The sequence below is a fragment of the Schistocerca gregaria genome, chromosome 7 (assembly GCF_023897955.1).
Source record: "Schistocerca gregaria isolate iqSchGreg1 chromosome 7, iqSchGreg1.2, whole genome shotgun sequence".
In the NCBI taxonomy this organism is placed as follows: Eukaryota; Metazoa; Arthropoda; class Insecta; order Orthoptera; family Acrididae; genus Schistocerca; species Schistocerca gregaria.
Window position 1 is genome coordinate 109032436 of NC_064926.1, and position 15642 is coordinate 109048077.

A 15642-nucleotide genomic window follows, 5' to 3' on the forward strand; every position below is an offset into this window, starting at 1 on the left:
CACTGTCTTCCCTAGCAAAACCTCCATGGCGTGTTTCTGCGTAATTTACTTGTTCTACAACATGAATGGAGTAGGTTAGTTTCTGAATGATTAAAATGCATTGTCAGATGTGGGGTTCGAACCCACGCTCCCTTTCGGGAACCAGAGCTTAAATCTGGCGCCTTAGACCGCTAGGCCAATCTGACGTGTGAGACAACAGCCCCAGTGACTTCCGTCTCTAGCATTATCTCAAGAACCTGACTGCGAAATCTGTTTCTTTTTTCGGTAGGACGGAATTATGTCAGTCTTACAATATTTAAGGCGCAATGTCAGATGTGGCGTAGGAAACGCATCCCGCGCTCTTCCGTCGTATCCAGTTTGAACTGTAACTAGCACAACTGTATTTAGTAATAGGATAATTTCCACATTGACGCAAAAGAAAGCAGATATTAGCAAACGGCATCTAAGGCCGTTTCCTAGCAACAGCCACGCTGTGCATTACGTACTCGTGGGAAGCCAATGAAATACTTCGTGTGAGGATGGAACTGTCGACCTTCACTTTACAATACTTAGGCACTGCCCCGGCGGTACCGACGCATACGTACTGAAACGTCTTTGGATCGTCAGTGAGTACTGCATATTAGAAATTTCGTGTTGGCCCTGATGTGCATTAAAGGGCAGATTTCTTCAGTGGAAGTCAGTTCTGCGCCTAGTCACAGTATATCGCCCTAGCAGCACCAGGAAAACGGGTTCAGATGTGCTCGCCTTCCACTCGGCGTTGAGCGCCTACAGCGAGATAGCCTTCGTCCTCTGGCGCCAGGAGGGAAGGCGACACATCACGGCGCAAACAGCTTGTAGCGGAAGGCAGTGGTGGTGTGTCGGTCAGCGTGGTTGCTTCCCAAGTAGCTGATCCGGGTTCGAAACCCGGACACCACACGGAAGTTGTCTCCTTTACTCAGGAGAGTGTGTTCAACGCTACTTGATCTTCGAATTTCCGAACAGTTGTGGTACGAATGGTTTTCCTCCACCCCTCGTCTCGCTCCGCGAAGGCTAGTGCGGATTACGATTCACAGCATCGTGTGTCCTCATGTGTCGACTTGTCTCGACTTTGCTCGGCTGACGCGAAAGCTGACGCTTGCAAATGGCCGTATATGTAGAGGACTGGCGCTAGAAACGACTGGGAGACGCCAAATCGACAAACACACAACGGACTCTTTCATTTGACAGTGGCCGCAGGTTCGCCCCTGTGCGTACCGAGAAGCAAGAGAGGTGTCAGCGTGCTGGACCGCAGGATTTCCGCGCAGCAGACTCAAAAACTAAGGAAAAAGGCAAAACTGAAGAAACCAATAGCTCGCGGACTTCCTAGGTGGTCACCCACCTGAGTACTAACCACGCCCAACGCTGTCGAATTTCGGTGATCGGGCATGGACCCGTGTCTTTGGCGTGGCATACAAGTTGGCGAGAACGTCGCCAGACGGGCGGACGCCTTAGTCCTTGTACAGATCACTTGGGATTTGCCTTTTAGGGAAACAAAATGGAATAGCCCTTGGTGGGATCGAACCCACAGCCCCCTCGTTATTAGCATAATAACACTCTAACTTGGTGAGCTTATTGCCCGCGCAATACGGCCGCTTCAGGACTCCACTACCCCAACCGCCGTTTCATCTATCTTTATTAAGGCCCTGCCATTCATTGAAACACTTACGTGTCACTGTTGACTCATTTTCGCCTGTCGCTTCGAGCCCAGAGCCACAACACAACGACCACGGAAACGTCCGTGAGAAGAGGTAAAACTCGACACAGGAAAAGTATGTTCCGCTATTTCTTTTCGACTGCTCAGCCTATGGGACGTGAGACGCCAGCACTGCTGTCACTGTCTTCCCTAGCAAAACCTCCATGGCGTGTTTCTGCGTAATTTACTTGTTCTACAACATGAATGGAGTAGGTTAGTTTCTGAATGATTAAAATGCATTGTCAGATGTGGGGTTCGAACCCACGCTCCCTTTCGGGAAGCAGAGCTTAAATCTGGCGCCCTAGACCGCTCGGCCAATCTGACGTGTGAGACAACAGCCCCAGTGACTTCCGTCTCTAGCATTATCTCAAGAACCTGACTGCGAAATCTGTTTCTTTTTTCGGTAGGACGGAATTATGTCAGTCTTACAATATTTAAGGCGCAATGTCAGATGTGGCGTAGGAAACGCATCCCGCGCTCTTCCGTCGTATCCAGTTTGAACTGTAACTAGCACAACTGTATTTAGTAATAGGATAATTTCCACATTGACGCAAAAGAAAGCAGATATTAGCAAACGGCATCTAAGGCCGTTTCCTAGCAACAGCCACGCTGTGCATTACGTACTCGTGGGAAGCCAATGAAATACTTCGTGTGAGGATGGAACTGTCGACCTTCACTTTACAATACTTAGGCACTGCCCCGGCGGTACCGACGCATACGTACTGAAACGTCTTTGGATCGTCAGTGAGTACTGCATATTAGAAATTTCGTGTTGGCCCTGATGTGCATTAAAGGGCAGATTTCTTCAGTGGAAGTCAGTTCTGCGCCTAGTCACAGTATATCGCCCTAGCAGCACCAGGAAAACGGGTTCAGATGTGCTCGCCTTCCACTCGGCGTTGAGCGCCTACAGCGAGATAGCCTTCGTCCTCTGGCGCCAGGAGGGAAGGCGACACATCACGGCGCAAACAGCTTGTAGCGGAAGGCAGTGGTGGTGTGTCGGTCAGCGTGGTTGCTTCCCAAGTAGCTGATCCGGGTTCGAAACCCGGACACCACACGGAAGTTGTCTCCTTTACTCAGGAGAGTGTGTTCAACGCTACTTGATCTTCGAATTTCCGAACAGTTGTGGTACGAATGGTTTTCCTCCACCCCTCGTCTCGCTCCGCGAAGGCTAGTGCGGATTACGATTCACAGCATCGTGTGTCCTCATGTGTCGACTTGTCTCGACTTTGCTCGGCTGACGCGAAAGCTGACGCTTGCAAATGGCCGTATATGTAGAGGACTGGCGCTAGAAACGACTGGGAGACGCCAAATCGACAAACACACAACGGACTCTTTCATTTGACAGTGGCCGCAGGTTCGCCCCTGTGCGTACCGAGAAGCAAGAGAGGTGTCAGCGTGCTGGACCGCAGGATTTCCGCGCAGCAGACTCAAAAACTAAGGAAAAAGGCAAAACTGAAGAAACCAATAGCTCGCGGACTTCCTAGGTGGTCACCCACCTGAGTACTAACCACGCCCAACGCTGTCGAATTTCGGTGATCGGGCATGGACCCGTGTCTTTGGCGTGGCATACAAGTTGGCGAGAACGTCGCCAGACGGGCGGACGCCTTAGTCCTTGTACAGATCACTTGGGATTTGCCTTTTAGGGAAACAAAATGGAATAGCCCTTGGTGGGATCGAACCCACAGCCCCCTCGTTATTAGCATAATAACACTCTAACTTGGTGAGCTTATTGCCCGCGCAATACGGCCGCTTCAGGACTCCACTACCCCAACCGCCGTTTCATCTATCTTTATTACGGCCCTGCCATTCATTGAAACACTTACGTGTCACTGTTGACTCATTTTCGCCTGTCGCTTCGAGCCCAGAGCCACAACACAACGACCACGGAAACGTCCGTGAGAAGAGGTAAAACTCGACACAGGAAAAGTATGTTCCGCTATTTCTTTTCGACTGCTCAGCCTATGGGACGTGAGACGCCAGCACTGCTGTCACTGTCTTCCCTAGCAATACCTCCATGGCGTGTTTCTGCGTAATTTACTTGTTCTACAACATGAATGGAGTAGGTTAGTTTCTGAATGATTAAAATGCATTGTCAGATGTGGGGTTCGAACCCACGCTCCCTTTCGGGAACCAGAGCTTAAATCTGGCGCCTTAGACCGCTCGGCCAATCTGACGTGTGAGACAACAGCCCCAGTGACTTCCGTCTCTAGCATTATCTCAAGAACCTGACTGCGAAATCTGTTTCTTTTTTCGGTAGGACGGAATTATGTCAGTCTTACAATATTTAAGGCGCAATGTCAGATGTGGCGTAGGAAACGCATCCCGCGCTCTTCCGCCGTATCCAGTTTGAACTGTAACTAGCACAACTGTATTTAGTAATAGGATAATTTCCACATTGACGCAAAAGAAAGCAGATATTAGCAAACGGCATCTAAGGCCGTTTCCTAGCAACAGCCACGCTGTGCATTACGTACTCGTGGGAAGCCAATGAAATACTTCGTGTGAGGATGGAACTGTCGACCTTCACTTTACAATACTTAGGCACTGCCCCGGCGGTACCGACGCATACGTACTGAAACGTCTTTGGATCGTCAGTGAGTACTGCATATTAGAAATTTCGTGTTGGCCCTGATGTGCATTAAAGGGCAGATTTCTTCAGTGGAAGTCAGTTCTGCGCCTAGTCACAGTATATCGCCCTAGCAGCACCAGGAAAACGGGTTCAGATGTGCTCGCCTTCCACTCGGCGTTGAGCGCCTACAGCGAGATAGCCTTCGTCCTCTGGCGCCAGGAGGGAAGGCGACACATCACGGCGCAAACAGCTTGTAGCGGAAGGCAGTGGTGGTGTGTCGGTCAGCGTGGTTGCTTCCCAAGTAGCTGATCCGGGTTCGAAACCCGGACACCACACGGAAGTTGTCTCCTTTACTCAGGAGAGTGTGTTCAACGCTACTTGATCTTCGAATTTCCGAACAGTTGTGGTACGAATGGTTTTCCTCCACCCCTCGTCTCGCTCCGCGAAGGCTAGTGCGGATTACGATTCACAGCATCGTGTGTCCTCATGTGTCGACTTGTCTCGACTTTGCTCGGCTGACGCGGAAGCTGACGCTTGCAAATGGCCGTATATGTAGAGGACTGGCGCTAGAAACGACTGGGAGACGCCAAATCGACAAACACACAACGGACTCTTTCATTTGACAGTGGCCGCAGGTTCGCCCCTGTGCGTACCGAGAAGCAAGAGAGGTGTCAGCGTGCTGGACCGCAGGATTTCCGCGCAGCAGACTCAAAAACTAAGGAAAAAGGCAAAACTGAAGAAACCAATAGCTCGCGGACTTCCTAGGTGGTCACCCACCTGAGTACTAACCACGCCCAACGCTGTCGAATTTCGGTGATCGGGCATGGACCCGTGTCTTTGGCGTGGCATACAAGTTGGCGAGAACGTCGCCAGACGGGCGGACGCCTTAGTCCTTGTACAGATCACTTGGGATTTGCCTTTTAGGGAAACAAAATGGAATAGCCCTTGGTGGGATCGAACCCACAGCCCCCTCGTTATTAGCATAATAACACTCTAACTTGGTGAGCTTATTGCCCGCGCAATACGGCCGCTTCAGGACTCCACTACCCCAACCGCCGTTTCATCTATCTTTATTAAGGCCCTGCCATTCATTGAAACACTTACGTGTCACTGTTGACTCATTTTCGCCTGTCGCTTCGAGCCCAGAGCCACAACACAACGACCACGGAAACGTCCGTGAGAAGAGGTAAAACTCGACACAGGAAAAGTATGTTCCGCTATTTCTTTTCGACTGCTCAGCCTATGGGACGTGAGACGCCAGCACTGCTGTCACTGTCTTCCCTAGCAAAACCTCCATGGCGTGTTTCTGCGTAATTTACTTGTTCTACAACATGAATGGAGTAGGTTAGTTTCTGAATGATTAAAATGCATTGTCAGATGTGGGGTTCGAACCCACGCTCCCTTTCGGGAACCAGAGCTTAAATCTGGCGCCCTAGACCGCTCGGCCAATCTGACGTGTGAGACAACAGCCCCAGTGACTTCCGTCTCTAGCATTATCTCAAGAACCTGACTGCGAAATCTGTTTCTTTTTTCGGTAGGACGGAATTATGTCAGTCTTACAATATTTAAGGCGCAATGTCAGATGTGGCGTAGGAAACGCATCCCGCGCTCTTCCGTCGTATCCAGTTTGAACTGTAACTAGCACAACTGTATTTAGTAATAGGATAATTTCCACATTGACGCAAAAGAAAGCAGATATTAGCAAACGGCATCTAAGGCCGTTTCCTAGCAACAGCCACGCTGTGCATTACGTACTCGTGGGAAGCCAATGAAATACTTCGTGTGAGGATGGAACTGTCGACCTTCACTTTACAATACTTAGGCACTGCCCCGGCGGTACCGACGCATACGTACTGAAACGTCTTTGGATCGTCAGTGAGTACTGCATATTAGAAATTTCGTGTTGGCCCTGATGTGCATTAAAGGGCAGATTTCTTCAGTGGAAGTCAGTTCTGCGCCTAGTCACAGTATATCGCCCTAGCAGCACCAGGAAAACGGGTTCAGATGTGCTCGCCTTCCACTCGGCGTTGAGCGCCTACAGCGAGATAGCCTTCGTCCTCTGGCGCCAGGAGGGAAGGCGACACATCACGGCGCAAACAGCTTGTAGCGGAAGGCAGTGGTGGTGTGTCGGTCAGCGTGGTTGCTTCCCAAGTAGCTGATCCGGGTTCGAAACCCGGACACCACACGGAAGTTGTCTCCTTTACTCAGGAGAGTGTGTTCAACGCTACTTGATCTTCGAATTTCCGAACAGTTGTGGTACGAATGGTTTTCCTCCACCCCTCGTCTCGCTCCGCGAAGGCTAGTGCGGATTACGATTCACAGCATCGTGTGTCCTCATGTGTCGACTTGTCTCGACTTTGCTCGGCTGACGCGAAAGCTGACGCTTGCAAATGGCCGTATATGTAGAGGACTGGCGCTAGAAACGACTGGGAGACGCCAAATCGACAAACACACAACGGACTCTTTCATTTGACAGTGGCCGCAGGTTCGCCCCTGTGCGTACCGAGAAGCAAGAGAGGTGTCAGCGTGCTGGACCGCAGGATTTCCGCGCAGCAGACTCAAAAACTAAGGAAAAAGGCAAAACTGAAGAAACCAATAGCTCGCGGACTTCCTAGGTGGTCACCCACCTGAGTACTAACCACGCCCAACGCTGTCGAATTTCGGTGATCGGGCATGGACCCGTGTCTTTGGCGTGGCATACAAGTTGGCGAGAACGTCGCCAGACGGGCGGACGCCTTAGTCCTTGTACAGATCACTTGGGATTTGCCTTTTAGGGAAACAAAATGGAATAGCCCTTGGTGGGATCGAACCCACAGCCCCCTCGTTATTAGCATAATAACACTCTAACTTGGTGAGCTTATTGCCCGCGCAATACGGCCGCTTCAGGACTCCACTACCCCAACCGCCGTTTCATCTATCTTTATTACGGCCCTGCCATTCATTGAAACACTTACGTGTCACTGTTGACTCATTTTCGCCTGTCGCTTCGAGCCCAGAGCCACAACACAACGACCACGGAAACGTCCGTGAGAAGAGGTAAAACTCGACACAGGAAAAGTATGTTCCGCTATTTCTTTTCGACTGCTCAGCCTATGGGACGTGAGACGCCAGCACTGCTGTCACTGTCTTCCCTAGCAATACCTCCATGGCGTGTTTCTGCGTAATTTACTTGTTCTACAACATGAATGGAGTAGGTTAGTTTCTGAATGATTAAAATGCATTGTCAGATGTGGGGTTCGAACCCACGCTCCCTTTCGGGAACCAGAGCTTAAATCTGGCGCCTTAGACCGCTCGGCCAATCTGACGTGTGAGACAACAGCCCCAGTGACTTCCGTCTCTAGCATTATCTCAAGAACCTGACTGCGAAATCTGTTTCTTTTTTCGGTAGGACGGAATTATGTCAGTCTTACAATATTTAAGGCGCAATGTCAGATGTGGCGTAGGAAACGCATCCCGCGCTCTTCCGCCGTATCCAGTTTGAACTGTAACTAGCACAACTGTATTTAGTAATAGGATAATTTCCACATTGACGCAAAAGAAAGCAGATATTAGCAAACGGCATCTAAGGCCGTTTCCTAGCAACAGCCACGCTGTGCATTACGTACTCGTGGGAAGCCAATGAAATACTTCGTGTGAGGATGGAACTGTCGACCTTCACTTTACAATACTTAGGCACTGCCCCGGCGGTACCGACGCATACGTACTGAAACGTCTTTGGATCGTCAGTGAGTACTGCATATTAGAAATTTCGTGTTGGCCCTGATGTGCATTAAAGGGCAGATTTCTTCAGTGGAAGTCAGTTCTGCGCCTAGTCACAGTATATCGCCCTAGCAGCACCAGGAAAACGGGTTCAGATGTGCTCGCCTTCCACTCGGCGTTGAGCGCCTACAGCGAGATAGCCTTCGTCCTCTGGCGCCAGGAGGGAAGGCGACACATCACGGCGCAAACAGCTTGTAGCGGAAGGCAGTGGTGGTGTGTCGGTCAGCGTGGTTGCTTCCCAAGTAGCTGATCCGGGTTCGAAACCCGGACACCACACGGAAGTTGTCTCCTTTACTCAGGAGAGTGTGTTCAACGCTACTTGATCTTCGAATTTCCGAACAGTTGTGGTACGAATGGTTTTCCTCCACCCCTCGTCTCGCTCCGCGAAGGCTAGTGCGGATTACGATTCACAGCATCGTGTGTCCTCATGTGTCGACTTGTCTCGACTTTGCTCGGCTGACGCGAAAGCTGACGCTTGCAAATGGCCGTATATGTAGAGGACTGGCGCTAGAAACGACTGGGAGACGCCAAATCGACAAACACACAACGGACTCTTTCATTTGACAGTGGCCGCAGGTTCGCCCCTGTGCGTACCGAGAAGCAAGAGAGGTGTCAGCGTGCTGGACCGCAGGATTTCCGCGCAGCAGACTCAAAAACTAAGGAAAAAGGCAAAACTGAAGAAACCAATAGCTCGCGGACTTCCTAGGTGGTCACCCACCTGAGTACTAACCACGCCCAACGCTGTCGAATTTCGGTGATCGGGCATGGACCCGTGTCTTTGGCGTGGCATACAAGTTGGCGAGAACGTCGCCAGACGGGCGGACGCCTTAGTCCTTGTACAGATCACTTGGGATTTGCCTTTTAGGGAAACAAAATGGAATAGCCCTTGGTGGGATCGAACCCACAGCCCCCTCGTTATTAGCATAATAACACTCTAACTTGGTGAGCTTATTGCCCGCGCAATACGGCCGCTTCAGGACTCCACTACCCCAACCGCCGTTTCATCTATCTTTATTACGGCCCTGCCATTCATTGAAACACTTACGTGTCACTGTTGACTCATTTTCGCCTGTCGCTTCGAGCCCAGAGCCACAACACAACGACCACGGAAACGTCCGTGAGAAGAGGTAAAACTCGACACAGGAAAAGTATGTTCCGCTATTTCTTTTCGACTGCTCAGCCTATGGGACGTGAGACGCCAGCACTGCTGTCACTGTCTTCCCTAGCAATACCTCCATGGCGTGTTTCTGCGTAATTTACTTGTTCTACAACATGAATGGAGTAGGTTAGTTTCTGAATGATTAAAATGCATTGTCAGATGTGGGGTTCGAACCCACGCTCCCTTTCGGGAACCAGAGCTTAAATCTGGCGCCTTAGACCGCTCGGCCAATCTGACGTGTGAGACAACAGCCCCAGTGACTTCCGTCTCTAGCATTATCTCAAGAACCTGACTGCGAAATCTGTTTCTTTTTTCGGTAGGACGGAATTATGTCAGTCTTACAATATTTAAGGCGCAATGTCAGATGTGGCGTAGGAAACGCATCCCGCGCTCTTCCGCCGTATCCAGTTTGAACTGTAACTAGCACAACTGTATTTAGTAATAGGATAATTTCCACATTGACGCAAAAGAAAGCAGATATTAGCAAACGGCATCTAAGGCCGTTTCCTAGCAACAGCCACGCTGTGCATTACGTACTCGTGGGAAGCCAATGAAATACTTCGTGTGAGGATGGAACTGTCGACCTTCACTTTACAATACTTAGGCACTGCCCCGGCGGTACCGACGCATACGTACTGAAACGTCTTTGGATCGTCAGTGAGTACTGCATATTAGAAATTTCGTGTTGGCCCTGATGTGCATTAAAGGGCAGATTTCTTCAGTGGAAGTCAGTTCTGCGCCTAGTCACAGTATATCGCCCTAGCAGCACCAGGAAAACGGGTTCAGATGTGCTCGCCTTCCACTCGGCGTTGAGCGCCTACAGCGAGATAGCCTTCGTCCTCTGGCGCCAGGAGGGAAGGCGACACATCACGGCGCAAACAGCTTGTAGCGGAAGGCAGTGGTGGTGTGTCGGTCAGCGTGGTTGCTTCCCAAGTAGCTGATCCGGGTTCGAAACCCGGACACCACACGGAAGTTGTCTCCTTTACTCAGGAGAGTGTGTTCAACGCTACTTGATCTTCGAATTTCCGAACAGTTGTGGTACGAATGGTTTTCCTCCACCCCTCGTCTCGCTCCGCGAAGGCTAGTGCGGATTACGATTCACAGCATCGTGTGTCCTCATGTGTCGACTTGTCTCGACTTTGCTCGGCTGACGCGAAAGCTGACGCTTGCAAATGGCCGTATATGTAGAGGACTGGCGCTAGAAACGACTGGGAGACGCCAAATCGACAAACACACAACGGACTCTTTCATTTGACAGTGGCCGCAGGTTCGCCCCTGTGCGTACCGAGAAGCAAGAGAGGTGTCAGCGTGCTGGACCGCAGGATTTCCGCGCAGCAGACTCAAAAACTAAGGAAAAAGGCAAAACTGAAGAAACCAATAGCTCGCGGACTTCCTAGGTGGTCACCCACCTGAGTACTAACCACGCCCAACGCTGTCGAATTTCGGTGATCGGGCATGGACCCGTGTCTTTGGCGTGGCATACAAGTTGGCGAGAACGTCGCCAGACGGGCGGACGCCTTAGTCCTTGTACAGATCACTTGGGATTTGCCTTTTAGGGAAACAAAATGGAATAGCCCTTGGTGGGATCGAACCCACAGCCCCCTCGTTATTAGCATAATAACACTCTAACTTGGTGAGCTTATTGCCCGCGCAATACGGCCGCTTCAGGACTCCACTACCCCAACCGCCGTTTCATCTATCTTTATTAAGGCCCTGCCATTCATTGAAACACTTACGTGTCACTGTTGACTCATTTTCGCCTGTCGCTTCGAGCCCAGAGCCACAACACAACGACCACGGAAACGTCCGTGAGAAGAGGTAAAACTCGACACAGGAAAAGTATGTTCCGCTATTTCTTTTCGACTGCTCAGCCTATGGGACGTGAGACGCCAGCACTGCTGTCACTGTCTTCCCTAGCAATACCTCCATGGCGTGTTTCTGCGTAATTTACTTGTTCTACAACATGAATGGAGTAGGTTAGTTTCTGAATGATTAAAATGCATTGTCAGATGTGGGGTTCGAACCCACGCTCCCTTTCGGGAACCAGAGCTTAAATCTGGCGCCTTAGACCGCTCGGCCAATCTGACGTGTGAGACAACAGCCCCAGTGACTTCCGTCTCTAGCATTATCTCAAGAACCTGACTGCGAAATCTGTTTCTTTTTTCGGTAGGACGGAATTATGTCAGTCTTACAATATTTAAGGCGCAATGTCAGATGTGGCGTAGGAAACGCATCCCGCGCTCTTCCGCCGTATCCAGTTTGAACTGTAACTAGCACAACTGTATTTAGTAATAGGATAATTTCCACATTGACGCAAAAGAAAGCAGATATTAGCAAACGGCATCTAAGGCCGTTTCCTAGCAACAGCCACGCTGTGCATTACGTACTCGTGGGAAGCCAATGAAATACTTCGTGTGAGGATGGAACTGTCGACCTTCACTTTACAATACTTAGGCACTGCCCCGGCGGTACCGACGCATACGTACTGAAACGTCTTTGGATCGTCAGTGAGTACTGCATATTAGAAATTTCGTGTTGGCCCTGATGTGCATTAAAGGGCAGATTTCTTCAGTGGAAGTCAGTTCTGCGCCTAGTCACAGTATATCGCCCTAGCAGCACCAGGAAAACGGGTTCAGATGTGCTCGCCTTCCACTCGGCGTTGAGCGCCTACAGCGAGATAGCCTTCGTCCTCTGGCGCCAGGAGGGAAGGCGACACATCACGGCGCAAACAGCTTGTAGCGGAAGGCAGTGGTGGTGTGTCGGTCAGCGTGGTTGCTTCCCAAGTAGCTGATCCGGGTTCGAAACCCGGACACCACACGGAAGTTGTCTCCTTTACTCAGGAGAGTGTGTTCAACGCTACTTGATCTTCGAATTTCCGAACAGTTGTGGTACGAATGGTTTTCCTCCACCCCTCGTCTCGCTCCGCGAAGGCTAGTGCGGATTACGATTCACAGCATCGTGTGTCCTCATGTGTCGACTTGTCTCGACTTTGCTCGGCTGACGCGGAAGCTGACGCTTGCAAATGGCCGTATATGTAGAGGACTGGCGCTAGAAACGACTGGGAGACGCCAAATCGACAAACACACAACGGACTCTTTCATTTGACAGTGGCCGCAGGTTCGCCCCTGTGCGTACCGAGAAGCAAGAGAGGTGTCAGCGTGCTGGACCGCAGGATTTCCGCGCAGCAGACTCAAAAACTAAGGAAAAAGGCAAAACTGAAGAAACCAATAGCTCGCGGACTTCCTAGGTGGTCACCCACCTGAGTACTAACCACGCCCAACGCTGTCGAATTTCGGTGATCGGGCATGGACCCGTGTCTTTGGCGTGGCATACAAGTTGGCGAGAACGTCGCCAGACGGGCGGACGCCTTAGTCCTTGTACAGATCACTTGGGATTTGCCTTTTAGGGAAACAAAATGGAATAGCCCTTGGTGGGATCGAACCCACAGCCCCCTCGTTATTAGCATAATAACACTCTAACTTGGTGAGCTTATTGCCCGCGCAATACGGCCGCTTCAGGACTCCACTACCCCAACCGCCGTTTCATCTATCTTTATTAAGGCCCTGCCATTCATTGAAACACTTACGTGTCACTGTTGACTCATTTTCGCCTGTCGCTTCGAGCCCAGAGCCACAACACAACGACCACGGAAACGTCCGTGAGAAGAGGTAAAACTCGACACAGGAAAAGTATGTTCCGCTATTTCTTTTCGACTGCTCAGCCTATGGGACGTGAGACGCCAGCACTGCTGTCACTGTCTTCCCTAGCAAAACCTCCATGGCGTGTTTCTGCGTAATTTACTTGTTCTACAACATGAATGGAGTAGGTTAGTTTCTGAATGATTAAAATGCATTGTCAGATGTGGGGTTCGAACCCACGCTCCCTTTCGGGAACCAGAGCTTAAATCTGGCGCCCTAGACCGCTCGGCCAATCTGACGTGTGAGACAACAGCCCCAGTGACTTCCGTCTCTAGCATTATCTCAAGAACCTGACTGCGAAATCTGTTTCTTTTTTCGGTAGGACGGAATTATGTCAGTCTTACAATATTTAAGGCGCAATGTCAGATGTGGCGTAGGAAACGCATCCCGCGCTCTTCCGTCGTATCCAGTTTGAACTGTAACTAGCACAACTGTATTTAGTAATAGGATAATTTCCACATTGACGCAAAAGAAAGCAGATATTAGCAAACGGCATCTAAGGCCGTTTCCTAGCAACAGCCACGCTGTGCATTACGTACTCGTGGGAAGCCAATGAAATACTTCGTGTGAGGATGGAACTGTCGACCTTCACTTTACAATACTTAGGCACTGCCCCGGCGGTACCGACGCATACGTACTGAAACGTCTTTGGATCGTCAGTGAGTACTGCATATTAGAAATTTCGTGTTGGCCCTGATGTGCATTAAAGGGCAGATTTCTTCAGTGGAAGTCAGTTCTGCGCCTAGTCACAGTATATCGCCCTAGCAGCACCAGGAAAACGGGTTCAGATGTGCTCGCCTTCCACTCGGCGTTGAGCGCCTACAGCGAGATAGCCTTCGTCCTCTGGCGCCAGGAGGGAAGGCGACACATCACGGCGCAAACAGCTTGTAGCGGAAGGCAGTGGTGGTGTGTCGGTCAGCGTGGTTGCTTCCCAAGTAGCTGATCCGGGTTCGAAACCCGGACACCACACGGAAGTTGTCTCCTTTACTCAGGAGAGTGTGTTCAACGCTACTTGATCTTCGAATTTCCGAACAGTTGTGGTACGAATGGTTTTCCTCCACCCCTCGTCTCGCTCCGCGAAGGCTAGTGCGGATTACGATTCACAGCATCGTGTGTCCTCATGTGTCGACTTGTCTCGACTTTGCTCGGCTGACGCGAAAGCTGACGCTTGCAAATGGCCGTATATGTAGAGGACTGGCGCTAGAAACGACTGGGAGACGCCAAATCGACAAACACACAACGGACTCTTTCATTTGACAGTGGCCGCAGGTTCGCCCCTGTGCGTACCGAGAAGCAAGAGAGGTGTCAGCGTGCTGGACCGCAGGATTTCCGCGCAGCAGACTCAAAAACTAAGGAAAAAGGCAAAACTGAAGAAACCAATAGCTCGCGGACTTCCTAGGTGGTCACCCACCTGAGTACTAACCACGCCCAACGCTGTCGAATTTCGGTGATCGGGCATGGACCCGTGTCTTTGGCGTGGCATACAAGTTGGCGAGAACGTCGCCAGACGGGCGGACGCCTTAGTCCTTGTACAGATCACTTGGGATTTGCCTTTTAGGGAAACAAAATGGAATAGCCCTTGGTGGGATCGAACCCACAGCCCCCTCGTTATTAGCATAATAACACTCTAACTTGGTGAGCTTATTGCCCGCGCAATACGGCCGCTTCAGGACTCCACTACCCCAACCGCCGTTTCATCTATCTTTATTACGGCCCTGCCATTCATTGAAACACTTACGTGTCACTGTTGACTCATTTTCGCCTGTCGCTTCGAGCCCAGAGCCACAACACAACGACCACGGAAACGTCCGTGAGAAGAGGTAAAACTCGACACAGGAAAAGTATGTTCCGCTATTTCTTTTCGACTGCTCAGCCTATGGGACGTGAGACGCCAGCACTGCTGTCACTGTCTTCCCTAGCAATACCTCCATGGCGTGTTTCTGCGTAATTTACTTGTTCTACAACATGAATGGAGTAGGTTAGTTTCTGAATGATTAAAATGCATTGTCAGATGTGGGGTTCGAACCCACGCTCCCTTTCGGGAACCAGAGCTTAAATCTGGCGCCTTAGACCGCTCGGCCAATCTGACGTGTGAGACAACAGCCCCAGTGACTTCCGTCTCTAGCATTATCTCAAGAACCTGACTGCGAAATCTGTTTCTTTTTTCGGTAGGACGGAATTATGTCAGTCTTACAATATTTAAGGCGCAATGTCAGATGTGGCGTAGGAAACGCATCCCGCGCTCTTCCGCCGTATCCAGTTTGAACTGTAACTAGCACAACTGTATTTAGTAATAGGATAATTTCCACATTGACGCAAAAGAAAGCAGATATTAGCAAACGGCATCTAAGGCCGTTTCCTAGCAACAGCCACGCTGTGCATTACGTACTCGTGGGAAGCCAATGAAATACTTCGTGTGAGGATGGAACTGTCGACCTTCACTTTACAATACTTAGGCACTGCCCCGGCGGTACCGACGCATACGTACTGAAACGTCTTTGGATCGTCAGTGAGTACTGCATATTAGAAATTTCGTGTTGGCCCTGATGTGCATTAAAGGGCAGATTTCTTCAGTGGAAGTCAGTTCTGCGCCTAGTCACAGTATATCGCCCTAGCAGCACCAGGAAAACGGGTTCAGATGTGCTCGCCTTCCACTCGGCGTTGAGCGCCTACAGCGAGATAGCCTTCGTCCTCTGGCGCCAGGAGGGAAGGCGACACATCACGGCGCAAACAGCTTGTAGCGGAA

At 50.6% G+C, this 15642-nt stretch overlaps 9 non-coding genes across 9 annotated transcripts; all 9 read right to left on the minus strand.

Annotated features, from left to right (window-relative positions):
* Nucleotides 1–101: 101 nt before the first annotated feature.
* On the minus strand, nucleotides 102–185 carry Trnal-uaa (transfer RNA leucine (anticodon UAA)). The gene has a single exon. It is a non-coding gene; the product is annotated as a tRNA-Leu (tRNA).
* A 1766-nt stretch (nucleotides 186–1951) lies between these two features.
* On the minus strand, nucleotides 1952–2035 carry Trnal-uaa (transfer RNA leucine (anticodon UAA)). The gene has a single exon. It is a non-coding gene; the product is annotated as a tRNA-Leu (tRNA).
* Nucleotides 2036–3801: 1766 nt separating this feature from the next.
* Trnal-uaa (transfer RNA leucine (anticodon UAA)) lies at nucleotides 3802–3885 on the minus strand. Its single transcript has one exon. It is a non-coding gene; the product is annotated as a tRNA-Leu (tRNA).
* Nucleotides 3886–5651: 1766 nt separating this feature from the next.
* On the minus strand, nucleotides 5652–5735 carry Trnal-uaa (transfer RNA leucine (anticodon UAA)). Its single transcript has one exon. It is a non-coding gene; the product is annotated as a tRNA-Leu (tRNA).
* A 1766-nt stretch (nucleotides 5736–7501) lies between these two features.
* Nucleotides 7502–7585, minus strand: Trnal-uaa (transfer RNA leucine (anticodon UAA)). Its single transcript has one exon. It is a non-coding gene; the product is annotated as a tRNA-Leu (tRNA).
* A 1766-nt stretch (nucleotides 7586–9351) lies between these two features.
* On the minus strand, nucleotides 9352–9435 carry Trnal-uaa (transfer RNA leucine (anticodon UAA)). The gene has a single exon. It is a non-coding gene; the product is annotated as a tRNA-Leu (tRNA).
* Nucleotides 9436–11201: 1766 nt separating this feature from the next.
* Trnal-uaa (transfer RNA leucine (anticodon UAA)) lies at nucleotides 11202–11285 on the minus strand. The gene has a single exon. It is a non-coding gene; the product is annotated as a tRNA-Leu (tRNA).
* Nucleotides 11286–13051: 1766 nt separating this feature from the next.
* On the minus strand, nucleotides 13052–13135 carry Trnal-uaa (transfer RNA leucine (anticodon UAA)). The gene has a single exon. It is a non-coding gene; the product is annotated as a tRNA-Leu (tRNA).
* Nucleotides 13136–14901: 1766 nt separating this feature from the next.
* On the minus strand, nucleotides 14902–14985 carry Trnal-uaa (transfer RNA leucine (anticodon UAA)). The gene has a single exon. It is a non-coding gene; the product is annotated as a tRNA-Leu (tRNA).
* Nucleotides 14986–15642: the final 657 nt, after the last annotated feature.